Source organism: Acomys russatus, chromosome 27 (genome assembly GCF_903995435.1).
Source record: "Acomys russatus chromosome 27, mAcoRus1.1, whole genome shotgun sequence".
Taxonomy (NCBI): domain Eukaryota; kingdom Metazoa; phylum Chordata; class Mammalia; order Rodentia; family Muridae; genus Acomys; species Acomys russatus.
In genome coordinates, this window is record NC_067163.1 from 51,607,533 (window position 1) to 51,622,885 (window position 15,353).

The window sequence follows — 15,353 nt, forward strand, 5'->3', positions numbered from 1 at the left end:
AAATGTACTAAATGTAGTAAAGCCTTTGCACATCACATCAGAGCGGTCTTCAATATCATGAAAGAACTCATAGTGGAGAGAAACCCTATGAGTGTAGTCAATGTGGTAAAGCCTTTGTAAGTCACAGTACTCTTAAAATTCTTGAAAGAATTCATACTGGAGAGAAACCCTATGAATATAGTCAATGTGGTAAAGTCTTTTCATATAACAGTAGTCTTCGAGTTCATGAAAGAATTCATACTGGAGAGAAACCCTATGAATGTAGTCAATGTGGTAAAACCTTTGCACGTCACAATCAACTTCATAGGCATGTAAGAAGTCATACAGAAGAGAAACCCAATGAAATAAATGAATGTGCTAAAGCTTTTTCACATCACAGTATCCTTCAAACACGTGAAAGAATGTATAGTAAAGAGAAACCATATGAAAGTGGTTAATGGGACAAACCTTTTGCTCATCACAATAGTCTTGAAAGTCATGAAAACTTCATACTGAAGAGAAACCCTATGAATATCAATTTTGTACAGCCATTATATATCCTACTGCTCTTCAAGGGCATGAAATGTTTCATAAATGTAATCAACATGGTAAAGCCTTTGCAGGTCACATTCTTCTTCAAAATCATGAAAGAATTCTTATTGGAGAGAACCACTATGAATTTAATCGATGTGGTAAAGCATTTTCACAAGAGGGTCATCTCTGAAAACATGAAAAAGTATATGCTCAAGAGAAAGTTTATGAGGCTGATGCACTGCCTACTGTGCTAAGGTTCTTGCTATAGGTAGTTTATTGTATGTGCATGTAATATTATCAATGTATATGTAAAATCAAAATTAAAAAAGAATCTAATCAGTTTGTAATAAATTTGTCAGAAAACACACAGGAAAAAAAGTTTATGAGTGTAGCAAATGTGGTAAAACATTTGCACAGAACAATCATCACCAGCCTCATACAATGGAATCTAACAATGTTATCCAAACTTTTTCAGAATGATTTATATCCTACCATTTAATATTAGCGCCTCCTGGTGTGTGTTCCTCTTTTGTTCTTTTTTTTTTTTAAAGAACATTTTTCCCTAAAGTGTGTTCTTTCTACATCTTTCCAAGGTCAAGAACATCCATCTGATTGACCAGGTTAATTCATTCGGGAATGTAGCTCAGTGGGAAATGTGCTTGCAACAAATGTGTGAAAACCCAAGTTTGAATCCACACAACACATGTCCACAGCACACAGTGTAGTGTACATATCCCTTCCTAGTTCTCCATATGTATATAGAGAGGTGTGAGAGGTTAAAGGGCTTGGAAACTGAAAGCCATCCACTCAGGAATACACAACAGTCATCTCCAGGAAAAGTTCTCACAGACCACGGCATTAATTGTAGAATATACATTACATATAGAATAGAGCATTAATTTTGCCCTTACAACAGCAGGCATACCAAGTGTAGCAAAACTCTTCAGGCAATAAGAAACAACATATGTAGTTGCTTCTCCTGTTTGTGCAGTAGCCATAATAAACCCTGAATAGGTATATATAGCAACATGTACATATTTAATTTTTAAAATCCTGGTATATGAATAACAAGTATTTGTTATAATTTATTAGGAATCAAACACCAAGTATTTATTCCATATGGAGGAACAGAATGACATTGTGGGCAAATAAGACATTAACAATTTCTCTAGCAGTTTCTCAAGTTATATGAAACTGCTCTCTTAGACTTTGGCTATTTTGTTGATGCAAAGCATGAGATTTTTGAGCAAGTTCAATCTGAGTAAAATATATTTTTCTAGTAGCTTGCTCTGTCATGTCATTTTCTTTTGCTAAAGGACCAGGCAATCTAGAATGAGCTCGAATATAACTGATGTAACTAGGATGAATTCTTATATGTAAGCATCTCTGTATTTGAGAGACAGTAATTGTATTTGAATATTAGTAGTCTCAATATGTGGAACCATTTCTAAAATCTGTAGGGTCAAGTTATATATTGACTATCAGTAGATAAATTAAAAGAAGCATTAGCCATATCAAGGACAGCTGTCATAGCCATTATTTTTGTTTGTTTGTTTTTTGTTTTTTGAGACACTGTTTCTCTATGTAGACTTGACTATCTTGGACTCACTTTATAGACCAGGCTGGCCTTGAATTCACAGTGATCTACCTGCCTCTGCCTCCCAAGTGCTGGGATTAAAGGCATGTACCACCACTGCCCTGCTCACAGCCATTAATTTAACCATGAGCTAATGCTAAGTTTTTTTGTTTGGAGCAATAACCAATTTTTTTTATCACATGTTGTAAATTTATACAGGCAGTTAATAAAAATTTTATTTTATAAGCAAAAGATATAAGTTTATTTAAAGAGAGAAGTCATAGAGAATAACCATAATTTTATATTTATTTATAAATACAAATATAAAATATTTATAAAAATATAAAATTTTATAATTTTAATAGCATTAACAATTTAGTGTCTTTAAAGTGAATACCAAGTGTATTCTTTATATGTAACAAGGTTTGGCTGTCAGCAAGAAAATTTCTTGTATGTGAAGACAAAGAGGTGCCGCTCAAATACCTTAAAAAACATTGTTTTAAATCTTATCATTTATAAGTCCAGTATGACGGGAATTAAATAAGAAATTTATTGCAATTTAAACGTACCTATGGAGAACTGTTTCTTTTATTTGACTTATGCCATTTGTCATTCAGAAGATCTTTAACCATAAATTACAAGGTTAGGTTAACATTTCATTACAGATGTTACAGATTTTTAACCATATCCAATAATCAATAATTTATAACCACAAGATATATAGAACCTAGTAAATTTAAAACCAGCCAGAAACAAATGTTTAGTAAAACAGACAAAATCTTTTTTTTTTTTCAGCTGTATTTCAAGGAAGGAGCATCTTGTTGCCTTCCTAGTTAGCATATTACAGTTCTCACTAATTTTATTTTCATAGTATAACTCTAAATGAATCTTACACCTAAATGTTGGATGCTAAAAGTAGAACTTGTGGTAGAAAAATAGAGAAATTATGGCTGAGTTTGGCATCCTGCCCAAGATGTTTCTACACACAAGCCCTTGTTGTAAATGCTTTGAGCACATGCATCCTCCATAGTGAAGTTTTGCAGAGCCCATTGCCAAGGAGTGCAAGGACTGACTGTGGCTGAAAGGGACCTTAGCAGTGGCTTCCTCTGGTCACTGCTTAAGCCCCCAAAAGACACACCATATTAGCTCTCATTACTGAGTCACCTAGTCCTCCCTCTTGTGGGTAGTGACCTTGTACTCACTATGTTGAAGCTTTTGGCCTAAAAGAGCTCATAGCACATCCTAAAATCAGCTGTCTGTCTGTCGGTCTGTCTATCTGCAGCTCTCTCTCATATTCTCTCTCTCTCTCCTCTTCTCTCCTCTCTTCTCCTCCCCCTCCCACATTATTCTTCAATAGTCTTTCTTTCCTGAGAGTTATGTGTAATCTACCATTCATTCTGTTAAGTATTTCTGAGTCATCACTTTATCTGTCACTCAGATAAATAATATTGTTTGGAATTAAAGGTTTATACTAAACTCGAGACAGATGGATGAAAGGTGTGCCATGTCTGTAACCCAGCCAGAAGGACTAAGGATGCTTATTTCAGCCAGTGGGGATAAAGATGCCTGCTAAGAGCATGGTTGTATCCCAGAATGGACCACACAGACCTAGGCCTGTGGGTGTGGTCCCTTGCCAGAGTAGCCTGTTGCTACATTAAAATTCCTCTACAACATGCCAAAGAAATCAGGAGATTTCTAAATATTTTAATTGGGAAAAATGTGACACCTTGTGGATTATACTTTTAATATTTCCCTTAAACATCCTAACCCTGTTCTCTAAATATTTTATTAAATCATTCATATACATCTCAATTGTTATCCCATCCCTTTGTATCCTCCCATTCCTCCCTCCCTCCCACTTTCATCCTATTCCCCTCCCCTATGGCTGTGACTGAGGGGGACCTCCTCCCCCTGTATATGGTCATATACAGAGCCTGCTATGCTTCCCGAGTGCCTCCCCATCAAGGGGACATGGTCAGATATGGGGTACCAGAGTTCATGTGGAAGTCACTCCCCACTCTCCACTCACCTGTTCAGAATGTCCTTTCCATTGGCTAGATCTGGGTAGGGGTTCAATGTTTACTGCATGTATTGTCTTTGGTTGGTGCCATAGTTTGAGCAGAATCCCTGGTCCAGATCCGCCCATCATAATGTTCTTCTTGTAGGTTTCTAGCACCCTCTGGATACTTCTATTTTTCCATTCTCCCATACTTCTCTCATCTAAAGTCTCAATAGAATGTCCTCACATTTATCCTACTTTCCTGGTAGGTGAAGACTTTCATGGGACATGCCCCTTGGGCTAGTGTCCAGTTATGAGTGAGTATATACCATTTGAGTCTTTCTGCTTCAGGGTTAACTCACTCATTATGATCATTTCTAGTTCAATCCATTTGTCCACAATTTCAAGAATTCCTTGTTTTCAATAGCTGAGTAATATTCCATAGTATAAATGTACCACAGTTTTTCTTCTTTTTCCTCTTTTTGTAAAAATATATTTTATTAATTTATATTACATCTCAATTGTTATCCCATCCCTTGTATCCTCCCCATTCCTCCCTCCCTCCCATTTTCCCCTTACTCCCTTCCCCTATGACTGTGACTAAGGGGGACCTCTTCCCCCAGTATATGCTCATACAGTATCAAGTCTCTTCTTGGTAGCCTGCTATCCTTCCTCTGAGTGCCACCAGGCCTCCCTATCCAGAGGACGGTACCACAGTTTCTTTATCAATTCTTCTACTGAGGGACACTTGTGCTGTTTCCATGTTCTGCCTATTATGAATAAGTCCACTATGAACAAGGTTGAGCATATGTCCTTTGTTGTGTGCTGGAGCATCTTCTGGGTGTATTCCAAGGAGGGGAATAATTGGGTCTTGAGGAAGCCCTGTTCAGTTTTCAGAGATAGTGCCACATAGATTTCCAAAGTAGTTGTACAAGTTTGCATTTCCACCAGGAATGAATGAGAGTTCCCCTTTCTCCAAGGGAGCCAGATTTTCTTCCCGGGGCACGCTGTGGCTGGGACTGTATTCACTGCAGACTGGGTGCCCGAATGGTGCCTAGGCTTTCTGTGGGCTTGTGTGGGTCGGGGGTGGGAGATGTTCTGAGTCCCCAATCCACCCTTGTAACTTTACCTAGTCCAGGAGGTTTGAGGCACCCCCACTGCAGATTCAGTCCAAAACTGAGTTGAACCCCCAACAAGGCCACTGCCTATCCTTCTCGGTGTGTGCAGTGACTGGGCCCATACGCTCCGTAGACTGGAGTTCCCAAACTGGTGTCTAGGCTTTCTGTGGGCTTGTGTGTGTCAGGAGGGGTGGTCAGAGTTTGCCCGCCAAAGCCAAGGCCACAGCTCAGAGTTTGTCACTTACAGTCTGGGTCCTATCCGGACCTGGGGAAGTAATCTGTCCTCATTCCTGGGTGCTGGATGACCAGAGGTCTGATTAACCTGTGGTCTGTACGGTTGTGGATCTTTCTCGACCAGTTATCCAACAGCACCCATGGTCCGTGGGTACAGTTAGTGTCTGTGGTCTCTTCTCTGCAGATCAGGCAGCGTGTGTCTTCCTTGCCGCCATCTTGGCCCCCCTCTTTCTTAAATTTATAATCTTTTGAAACCTGTTATGTTTCTCAATTTATATAGCAGTCAAAAATGACAGCAGTCAGGCTAAATTCCCAGTTTTAGAGATGGATTTCTATCAGTCAAGCTGCCTGAGTTAGAGAATGAATAGTATAATTTACCATATGCATTCTTATAGTAAGTACCTATGGACAGAGATGTAGGACACAGAAAACACAAAACGTAAATATAATGGAGAAATAAATTAGCATGTTCTTTTTCCATAGCATGTTTGTGTCATAGCAACTTGAAGATAAAAACAACAGCATGGGTTTGACTGGCCTATCTTGGCAGTCACAAGAGTGGAGAGTGACCTGGACCACAAGAGTCCTGAGTATCTTAAAGAAAAAGAGGCTGAGAGAATCCATAGGGAGCATGGGGATGGGACAGCACATTAAGGTATAGCACAGCCTGTATCTACAGCCTCCAGCTGTAAGAGCTCCCAGTAGCAATACCCCACAATCCATTATTTTTATTTCTTTGATGTGTGCTTCCCAAGACTGGCTCTAGGCTGTTGCAAATTCCCACGAGCCTTCCAAGTCTAAACAAAACAAAGCATCAGCTTCCTTTGATTGTTACCTAGTGCTGGAGGCATGTTCCTAAGAAATTCTTCAGTCCCCTATGGAAGCCAGAAAGTTTATCAAGCAATGAGTCAAAAATTAAAATAACAATATACATTCTGCAAATCTGGTGTCACCTTCTTAGTATAAATGTGGTAATATCCTGATGGCTCAATCCCACCAGGATGTTTATGGGTTTCCCATTCTTGTTTATGTAAAGACATTACAGTAACCAAAGAGGTCAAGTTTTATTGACCTTTTCAGTGAAACCATTAGTAAAATGGTAGCCAAGTTCCATAGCTGCTTCCTTCCTGATGTGCTCAGAACTGAAAACCATTGGTGGCCTTCTGTTCAACATTAACCAAGCTCCCTCCTAAGGTGAGTCCAGCCTTCAACATGCACTGTACCTGTGCAATCAAACATCTCAGAGGTTGCTTGTGCACTGTTAAACCATTTCTGTGTAAGGACACTTTACTTAAGTTAGCATGGATACTAGCTTTATTTAGGTTAACATGCCACTCTTGACTGTGCTCTTTTACTTAATCAATCAAACGTTTGTTATTTTCTAACATAAAAGAGCACATAATATACATTCCCCCAAAGGAAAGGACAGGAGACACAGTGAGGAAAGATTAGACCCAAGGAAAATCGAAACCCAGAGGGGCAAACAGGAAATTCTGCAGCTCTGTTTCTGACACCTGGGGCTTCAGATTCAAAGGACATCGATGGCTTTATCCATGAAGCCTCTCACACAACTCTCTCTTTGACTGCTTGCACAGCCTATATGCAGCTCCCCATGCCAGATGCCTTAGAACATACTTAGCTATCTCATTGTCTCGTGGCCTAAAATGTAACCCGGGCTTCATCCTCACAACTATGTGCTGTTCACTTTCAGGGTCTCTCCTCACCTCGGCTTTGACTCTATCAATTGTAGATGGCTGCAAAAATGCTGAGCTGAAACCACAGAGGAAGAATTCATGACCTTTAAATTTTACATCTTTCTTATTTCTAGGAAAAGTAGTAATCAGATGATCCCACCATATTTGGATTTGTGTATGGATGGACTCTGTTCCCCTTGGAGCAGCAGTAGATTTAAGTTCATTTTGTGTCTAGCATCAGCTTGCCTTTTACTTCTACTAAATGAGGCTTAGCTGAGTGGGCTCTTATCCTTAAGATGTCTTTCCTCTGCTTATAATGAAGGGCCAGTTCATTCTCCTTAATGACACTAACCTCCTTGTTTGAGCATGGACTGGCCACTAGTGCTCACTGAGTTCTGAGACTAAAAGCATGAGCCACGTCAGCCAGCTTGTCCATCCTTTTCTGATATTACTGTTGTTGATCTGTTTCTCTGATGGATGCACAATATTGTTGATCTATGTGTGTGTATAAATGTACATTTGTTAGTAGTCATTTCACTTGTAGTGCCCCTTTCTCTTCAGTGGGTCCATAAGGGACAGGGTTGATGTAGAGGCCCTATCCTGTATTCCAGATATTGTATGACCTGGCGTTTGCCCCTTCACTCCTTGGAGCACTTGGATCGCTCAACCGATCCTCCCTCATTTCCTGTTCTTCAGATTCACTGAGGCAATAAGATTGCGAGCTCTGACTGCAGATAATTGGGGAAATGCAGTCACCACATATCTTAGGATAAAAACCAAGTTTAGCTCCTGTCTAGGTGTCTTAGATAGGGTTTCTTCTGCTGTGAAGAGAGAGCATGACCATGGCAACTCTTCCAGAGCAAATCATTTCATGGGAGTTCACTTCACTCTCATCGTGGAGGGAAGCTTGCTGGTGTGCGGCAGACATGGCGCTGGATAAGAAGCCTAGAGTTCTACATCTGGATCTGCAGGAAGAGACAGTGAGCCAGTGGGCCTGGCTTGAGCTTTTGAAAGCCCACCCATCTGTGACACACTTCCTCCAGCAAGGCTACGCCTACAATAGTGCCACTCTCCATGAGCCAATGGGACCCATTTTCATTCACACCAACAGAGTGAGTTCTGCTTTCATGAGCATATCCTCCTGAATAAGAGAAAAGTTTGTCTTGTCCAGACAATTATTTGTAACAATTCCTGGATTAGTCTGAGGTTTTACAGTTCAGAGGAACATAGATCACCTAAGGAACCACCTAAGATGGCCTCCCAGGGTAAATGCTTCCCACCAGCATCTGTAACTTCTTGCATGGAAGTCTCTGGGATAGCAAGAGAAACCTGTGGGTAGAAGTCTCTGGTCATCTCAGTAACAGCCAATTCAAGGAAATTACAAGAACACTCTGCACAGACTAAGAAATGTGCAGAGAACAGAGAAGTGTTCTTTTGGTGGTTTGATTATCTTGGAGGTTAAATAATATTTTTGACATGAAAGTTGTATGCAGGAAAACTCCATAAAAATGCACTAAGCACACAATAAATTGAGATGGGAAAATAATGTAGGTAGAAAATGATATTAAGTAAAACAGAGAGAGAAAATATAGAGAAAGAAACTTAAAAAGGAAAAAGGCAACATTTCCACATGTCTCCGTGGCTTCTCCGAGAGTAAAGTTGAGCAGTGGCAGAAGTTTTGAGGACTCTGCCCGAGCTCAGTCACAGAGTTTCCCGCAGACACACACAGTGGCAGAGATGCGGCCCCTGTACGTGGTGGATCTGGCGGAGCCCAAGGAGATGGAGGTGCTGGAGCCTGAGAAAGAAAGACTTCCAGCAGTTTCTGCTGCCCGTCATCCAGGAGATGCGCAGGACATTGCATCGCTGACAAGTGAGCACAGGCACGCACCTGTGTGCAACTGGGACAAGCTGTGGGAGATGGACAGTACGCTGATCCAGATCAAGATGCAGGTGGGGGCCTCTGAAGAGAGCGTACTCAACCCCCTGCACCTCTGCGCGGGTGGTGCGGGGCCTTGTGGCCCCAGGGCAGAAAGGCGCAGGAGATGGTGAAGATGGCCGAGATGCTGGCGCGCTTGCACGGCAATAGAGAAGAGCGAATCGTCACGAGCGGGCCGTGGATTCCGGTTGAGTGTGACCCTTGGCTGATAGGACACTCTGGAGAAGCTAAAACCAGAGACCCTTTTGTTTTCCTTCCCCCCCCCCTTTTTTTCTTTTTCTTTTCTTCCTCAGTGTTCACTCAATTCTCACTGACACTACGTTCCTGCTACAGTCTGCGGTTGGTGACCTCGATATGAGTTTTTGATTATTCAGTGGTTCCTTTTTTTTGTTTGTTTAGGGGAAATAACTTTGATTTGGAAAATGCAATCACATAAGGGAATTAAGGCCTAGATTGTAAGCCCTGTGGCAGTCAAATAACGTTTGTTCCTGGGCTTTGGTGGTTGTTTTTGGATTTTGAGGTGCTTTGCTCTTTCTTGGGTGACCTGATAGTTCCCTGGAACTTTGAGTCCCTGTTACACTTGAGACTCCAAGTTGGAGCTCACCGGCTCTGGAAGTTCTGAAGGAGCTGCATTACTTGTAGAAGATGACCCATGCTGCAATGGCAAAAGAAGTGACCAGCCTTCATCTGGGACTGCAATGGGCCTTACATGGCTAGGACTGATGACCTGGGAGAAGGGTTAGAGGATAATATTGTTTCTATTGGGGGACTTTAATTTCTGTGTAAGACCAAAGCAGGAGAGATATTTTTATGCAAATTTTAAATTTTATGTGCTACACTATCTATTGTAACCTGTCTGGTGAGTTTGTTTGGACAGCCTAATTCATTTCTAAATGAAATGGAACCCAGCGTGGGAGATGAGGTCTTGTTAGGCTGTACAAGTTGGTATTATATCCCCGTATATTTGAGGAGACCCTGAGCATAAAATGAAAGGGCAATGCCCTTTGTGGACTGGGAAGGAAAACCTGCAACTGTCTGCAATGGACCCAAGACTTCAGGAAGAGACATCTTCAGGTTCATCTGTGGTCAGGTTATAAATGTATTGAGTAGCAGACCTGGGAAGCATTTAAGGTCAAAACCCCTACCATGTATGAAACACAAAATCTTACATGTTAATGAAAGTATCAGTTTGCTTGAAAAGATTTTTTAAAAAAGGAAATATTTCCACCTAACAAGAAACCAACTCCTCTAGCTGTACTACAGTCTCCCTTAATATAACCTGGTAAAATGTCAACTTGTGCTATTTCCTCAATAAATCCTTGGCCATTGAGTAAATTAGCCTAGATAATGCATGATGTGCGAACAGTGGCATACAGACATATTAATTGGTTTGTGAAAACATAAACCTCAAGGTGGCCAAGTTAAGAGTGTAAATTTCTGTCCAAACTATGCCATGACATCTTTACCTTATTAAAAAATATATTGTGTTCAGGTAGTGGTGACATACACCTTTAATCCAAGCACATGGGAGGCAAAAACAGGTTTATGTCAGATTTCAAGACCAGCTTTGTCTACAGAGTGAGTTCCAGGACAGCCCTACCTACACAGAAAAAAACCTGTCTTGAAAAAAAGTGATGGTCATTCTATGTAAGGGTTAGTGTTGGAATGTATATCTCTCTAGTGCCAGGTGAGGACACAGGAGTAAGCATCATGACTGAAGCAGACAGATGGACCTCACAAGCAGGAGATTACCGTTTCTGTGAGGTTTAGACAACTGAAACATAGAGGCAAAAAGCAAGAACTTAACAAAGAATCATTCACATCAGACATAACATATTGAGAGTCCTCAACTCTGAATCACATTTCCTGAGGTTACTGGAGCTTCTCTCTCCTGCTGAGTAAGAATAGAGAATATGAAGTTTTTAAGATGGTGGCACTGATCATGCACTGCATCTGATTAGCAGGAAAACCAGGACTTCACAGCGACCTAAAGACCAAACTGAGAGCTACAAAACACCAGTGCTGCTGATTCCCAAGTGAGAGAGATCCACATTGTGTGGTGCCAACCCACAGAAACATCCTGGGGGACAGCCCACATTAACTTTATCTTAGGAAAGGCTCTGGGTTATCCATGCAGCTTCGGGCTCTCCCAGCCCGTATACTGTTTGCTGGATCTGGGATGGAAGGACTGTGGGTTATCCATGCAGCCTAGGGCTCTCACCATCCTTCTACTGCTTCCTGATCCACGACAGGGAGTGGCAGACAGGCAGCGCTGAGTCTCAGCGCAGGACACAGTCCACATTATCTGCCTCCTGAGAAACTGGGTGGGGCACCCAAACACCTTGGAGCTCTGATCCTTCTCAGCACCACAGCTGCTTGCTGGCCTAGCCTGGCTGGATCACAGAGTGTAGAGACCAGATCAACACCATTTTGTGTTCAGGGCCTGTGCACCTGGCCCTGCCCCCACCCCGGAGTTTCCAGGGAGAGCTACAAACACACAGCTAGCAACTGTTCCTAGGAGCTTGCACCCCGGGGCCAGCCAATCAGAGCTACAGGTCACAGTGACCAGAACAAATGAAAAATTTCCTCCTCTAGTCCGGCCCTCGTCCCTTCACTTAGCCCTGGTCACTCAGGCAATCAGCTTAAAGGTCACCCAGTAAGCCAGTCAAGTTTGTACTAATCACTGTTGCTGAAGTTTGCTTCTGTAAAGGGTATGAATACCCACTGCTTTTGCTACTCGGGGTCTCCTCCTTCTCGAAAGCAGGTAGACCCCATCACGATGGATCAATAAAAGCCTCTTGTGTTTGCATCAATCTCGGACTCAGTCTCTAATTGGGGCTTGCAGGAAAAGACTTCCCTGACATGAGTCTTACAAGAGCAGATAAGCATAGCGCTGCCATCTAAAGAGGACCCGTGGAGACCAGAGCTGAATCCAGGCTCTGGCCACAGTCCATCTTATCTGCCATCTTAAGAGCAACTTCAGGCCTTGGTCTGTCTCTGCCCGCCTGCCTGAAGCACATCGCTCAAGACAAATAAGACACAAAGCAAACAGACTGAGCAGAGAGCTATGCAGCTAAGACAAAATAAGACACAAAGCAAACAGGCTGAACAGAGAACTATGCGGGCCACAATCTGCATTAGCTGCTATCCTCTGAGCATCTTCAGGCCTGGACCAATCTCTTCCTGCCTGCTGAAGCATACTGTTCTGATTCACCTAAGACATAAAACAAACAGATGAACAGAGACCTGCTTGGGCCACAATCCTCGTTAGTTGCTATCCTCCTAGCAGCTTCTGGCTCTGATCTCACTCCACCCACCTACAGCCTATTGCCTGATCCACCTAGGTCACAGAGCAGAGACCTGTGTGGGCCAAACCTCACATTAGCTTCTGTTTCTTAAGCAGTTTTGAGCTCCAATCTCTTTCCCTTGGCCACAAGCTTACTGACCTAGCCCATCTGGAACACAACAGATAGACAGATCACTGCCATCTCAAAAAGGACTATAGGGCACCTGAGCAACTTTGGGCTTAAAAATCTATCAGCCCACTCCTCTCCTGCCAGACCCAACTGGGATACATTCAGGAAACCCAGCTGAGCTGAGCTGCGTGCAGGCTTTAACACCCTCTGTCCAACATTCTGAGGAGGCCTCTAGGGATGCCTAGGAAACAACATTAGGATTATAGCTCTCTTTACTTTCTCCCATCCTGCCTGGCCAATGTGGGACACAGACAGCAACCTCATTGGAGGAACCTCTAGGGCTGCTAACACCAGAGACAACCAGATGCCTAGAGGACAGAGCAAGAAGACTAGCCACAAAACTCGAACCATATAACAACACCAGAAACACAGCAAGCCCTGGAGATATGAATACCCATGAAGCACAAGGAGAAGACTTTAAATCTGAAGTGATAAAAATGATAGATGCTTTGAAAGAAGAAAATAAATCACTCAAAGAAACACAGGAAAATACACTCCAACAGATGAAGAAATTGAATAAATCCTATAAAGAATTACAAGAAAATTTACTCAAATGGGAGAAAGAAATGAATAAGACTATTCAAGACCTAAAGAGGGAGTTAGAAGCAACAAAGAAAAAACAAGCTGAGGAAATCTTAGAGTTGGAAAACATAGGGAAGAGGACAGGAATAATGGGCACAAGCCACACCAACTAAATACAAGAGAGGGAAGAGTTCTCAAGTGTGGAAGATATGATCAAAGTTATTGATACATCAATTAAAAAGAATGATAAAACTAAAATGTCCCTGACACAAACACCGAAGAAATCTGGGACACTATAAAAAAGACCAAATTTAAGAATAATAGGAATAGAAGAAGGAGAAGACGCCAAGTTCCAAGGCCCAGAAAATATTTTCAACAAAATCATAGAAGAAAACTTCCCCAACCTAAAGAAAGAAATGTCCATAAACATACATGAATCCAACAGAACACCAAATAGATTTGACCAGAAAAGAAAATCCTCCCATCATATAATCACCAAAACATTAAATGTACAGCACAAAGACAGAATATTAAAAGCTGCAAGAGAAAAAGGGCAAGTCACATATAAAGGCAAACCCATAAGAATTACACCTGACTTCTCAACAGAGACTATGAAAGCTAGAAGGTCATAGAAGAAGTCATGCAAAGATTAAGAGATTACAGATGCCAGCCCAGACTACTGTACCCAACAAAACTTTCAATCACCATAGATAGAGAAAACAAGATATTCTATGACAAAACGAAGTTTAATCAGTACCTAACCACAAATCCAGCCCTACAGAAGATACTAGAAAGAAAACTCCAACTCAAGAAGGAAAACACAGGAAATAAAAAATCAACATTCACAAATTCAAACCACAGAAACACACACACACACACTACCACAACACCATCAAAAAAAGAAACTAACAACCACTGGTCATTAATATCTCTCAACATCAATCTCCTCAACTCCCCTGTAAAAAAGACACAAACTGACAGAATGGATACAAAAACAGGATCCATCAATCTGCTGCATACAGGAAACACACCTCAGCAATAAAGATAAACATTGCCTCAAAGTAAAAGATTGCAAAACAGTATTCCAAGCAAATGGACTCAAGTCACAAGCTGGAACAGCCATCTAGTATCTGATAAAATAGGCTTTCAACCAAAACTGGTCAAAAGAGATGAGGAAGGTCACTACATCCTCGTCAAAGGAAAAATACACCATGATGATGTCTCAATTCTGAACATTTATTCCCCAAATGCAGGAGCACCCACATTTGCAAAAGAATCATTACTAAAGCTTAAGCCACACATTGAGCCCCACACATTAATAGTGGAAGACTTCAACATCCCTCTCTTCCCAATAGACAGAACATCAAGACCGAACTAAATTAGAGAAACAAGGAAACTAATAGACATCATGAAACAAATGGACCTAACAGATATCTACAGAACATTTCACCCAAACACAAAAGAATACACCTCTTTTCAGCACTTAATGGAAACTCCTCCAAAATTGACTACATACTTGGTCACAAAGCAAACCTCAACAGATACAAGAAAATTGGAGTAATCACTTGCATCTTATCAGACCACCATGGATTAAAGCTTGAACTCAACAACAAAAGAACAACCAGAAGCCTACAAACTCATGAAAACTTAACAACTCCCTACTCAATGACATCTGAGTAAGGGATGAAATAAAAAGAGAAATTAAAAACTTCCTAGAATTCAATGGAACTGAAGACACCCAAATTTATGGGCCTCAATGAAAGCAGTGCTAAGAGGAAAGGTCATAGCACTAAGTGCCTTTATAAAGAAACTGGAGAGATCCATACTAGCAATATAACAGCACTTCTGAAAGTTCTAGAACAAAAAGAAGCAGACACACCCAAGAAGTAGATAGATGGCTGGAAATCATCAAACGCAGGGCTGAAATCAATGAATTGGAAACAAAGAAAACAATTTAAAGAATCAATAAAACCAAGAGCTGGTTCTTTGAGAAAAATCAACGAGAATGACAAACCTTTATCCAAACTGACTAAAGAGCTGAGGGAGAGTATTCAAGTCAAGATATACAGAAATGAAAAGGGGCAGACAAAATGACAGATGCTGAGGAAGTCCAAAGGATCATCAAGTCTTACTTCAAAATCTATCTACCACAAATTTTTTATTTTATTAGTTTATTCAGATAACATCTCAATTGTTATCGCCTCACATTTATCTTCCCATTCCTCCCTCCCTTGCTCTTTCACCCTTTTTCTCTCCCCTAGGTTTGTGACAGAAGGGGACCTCTT

The 15,353-nt window shown here is 41.3% G+C and overlaps 1 pseudogene; it reads left to right on the forward strand.

Annotated features, from left to right (window-relative positions):
- The first annotated feature begins 8,871 nt into the window (after positions 1 to 8,871).
- LOC127210132 (MORF4 family-associated protein 1-like) lies at positions 8,872 to 9,279 on the forward strand (annotated as a pseudogene).
- The last annotated feature ends 6,074 nt before the right edge of the window (positions 9,280 to 15,353 follow it).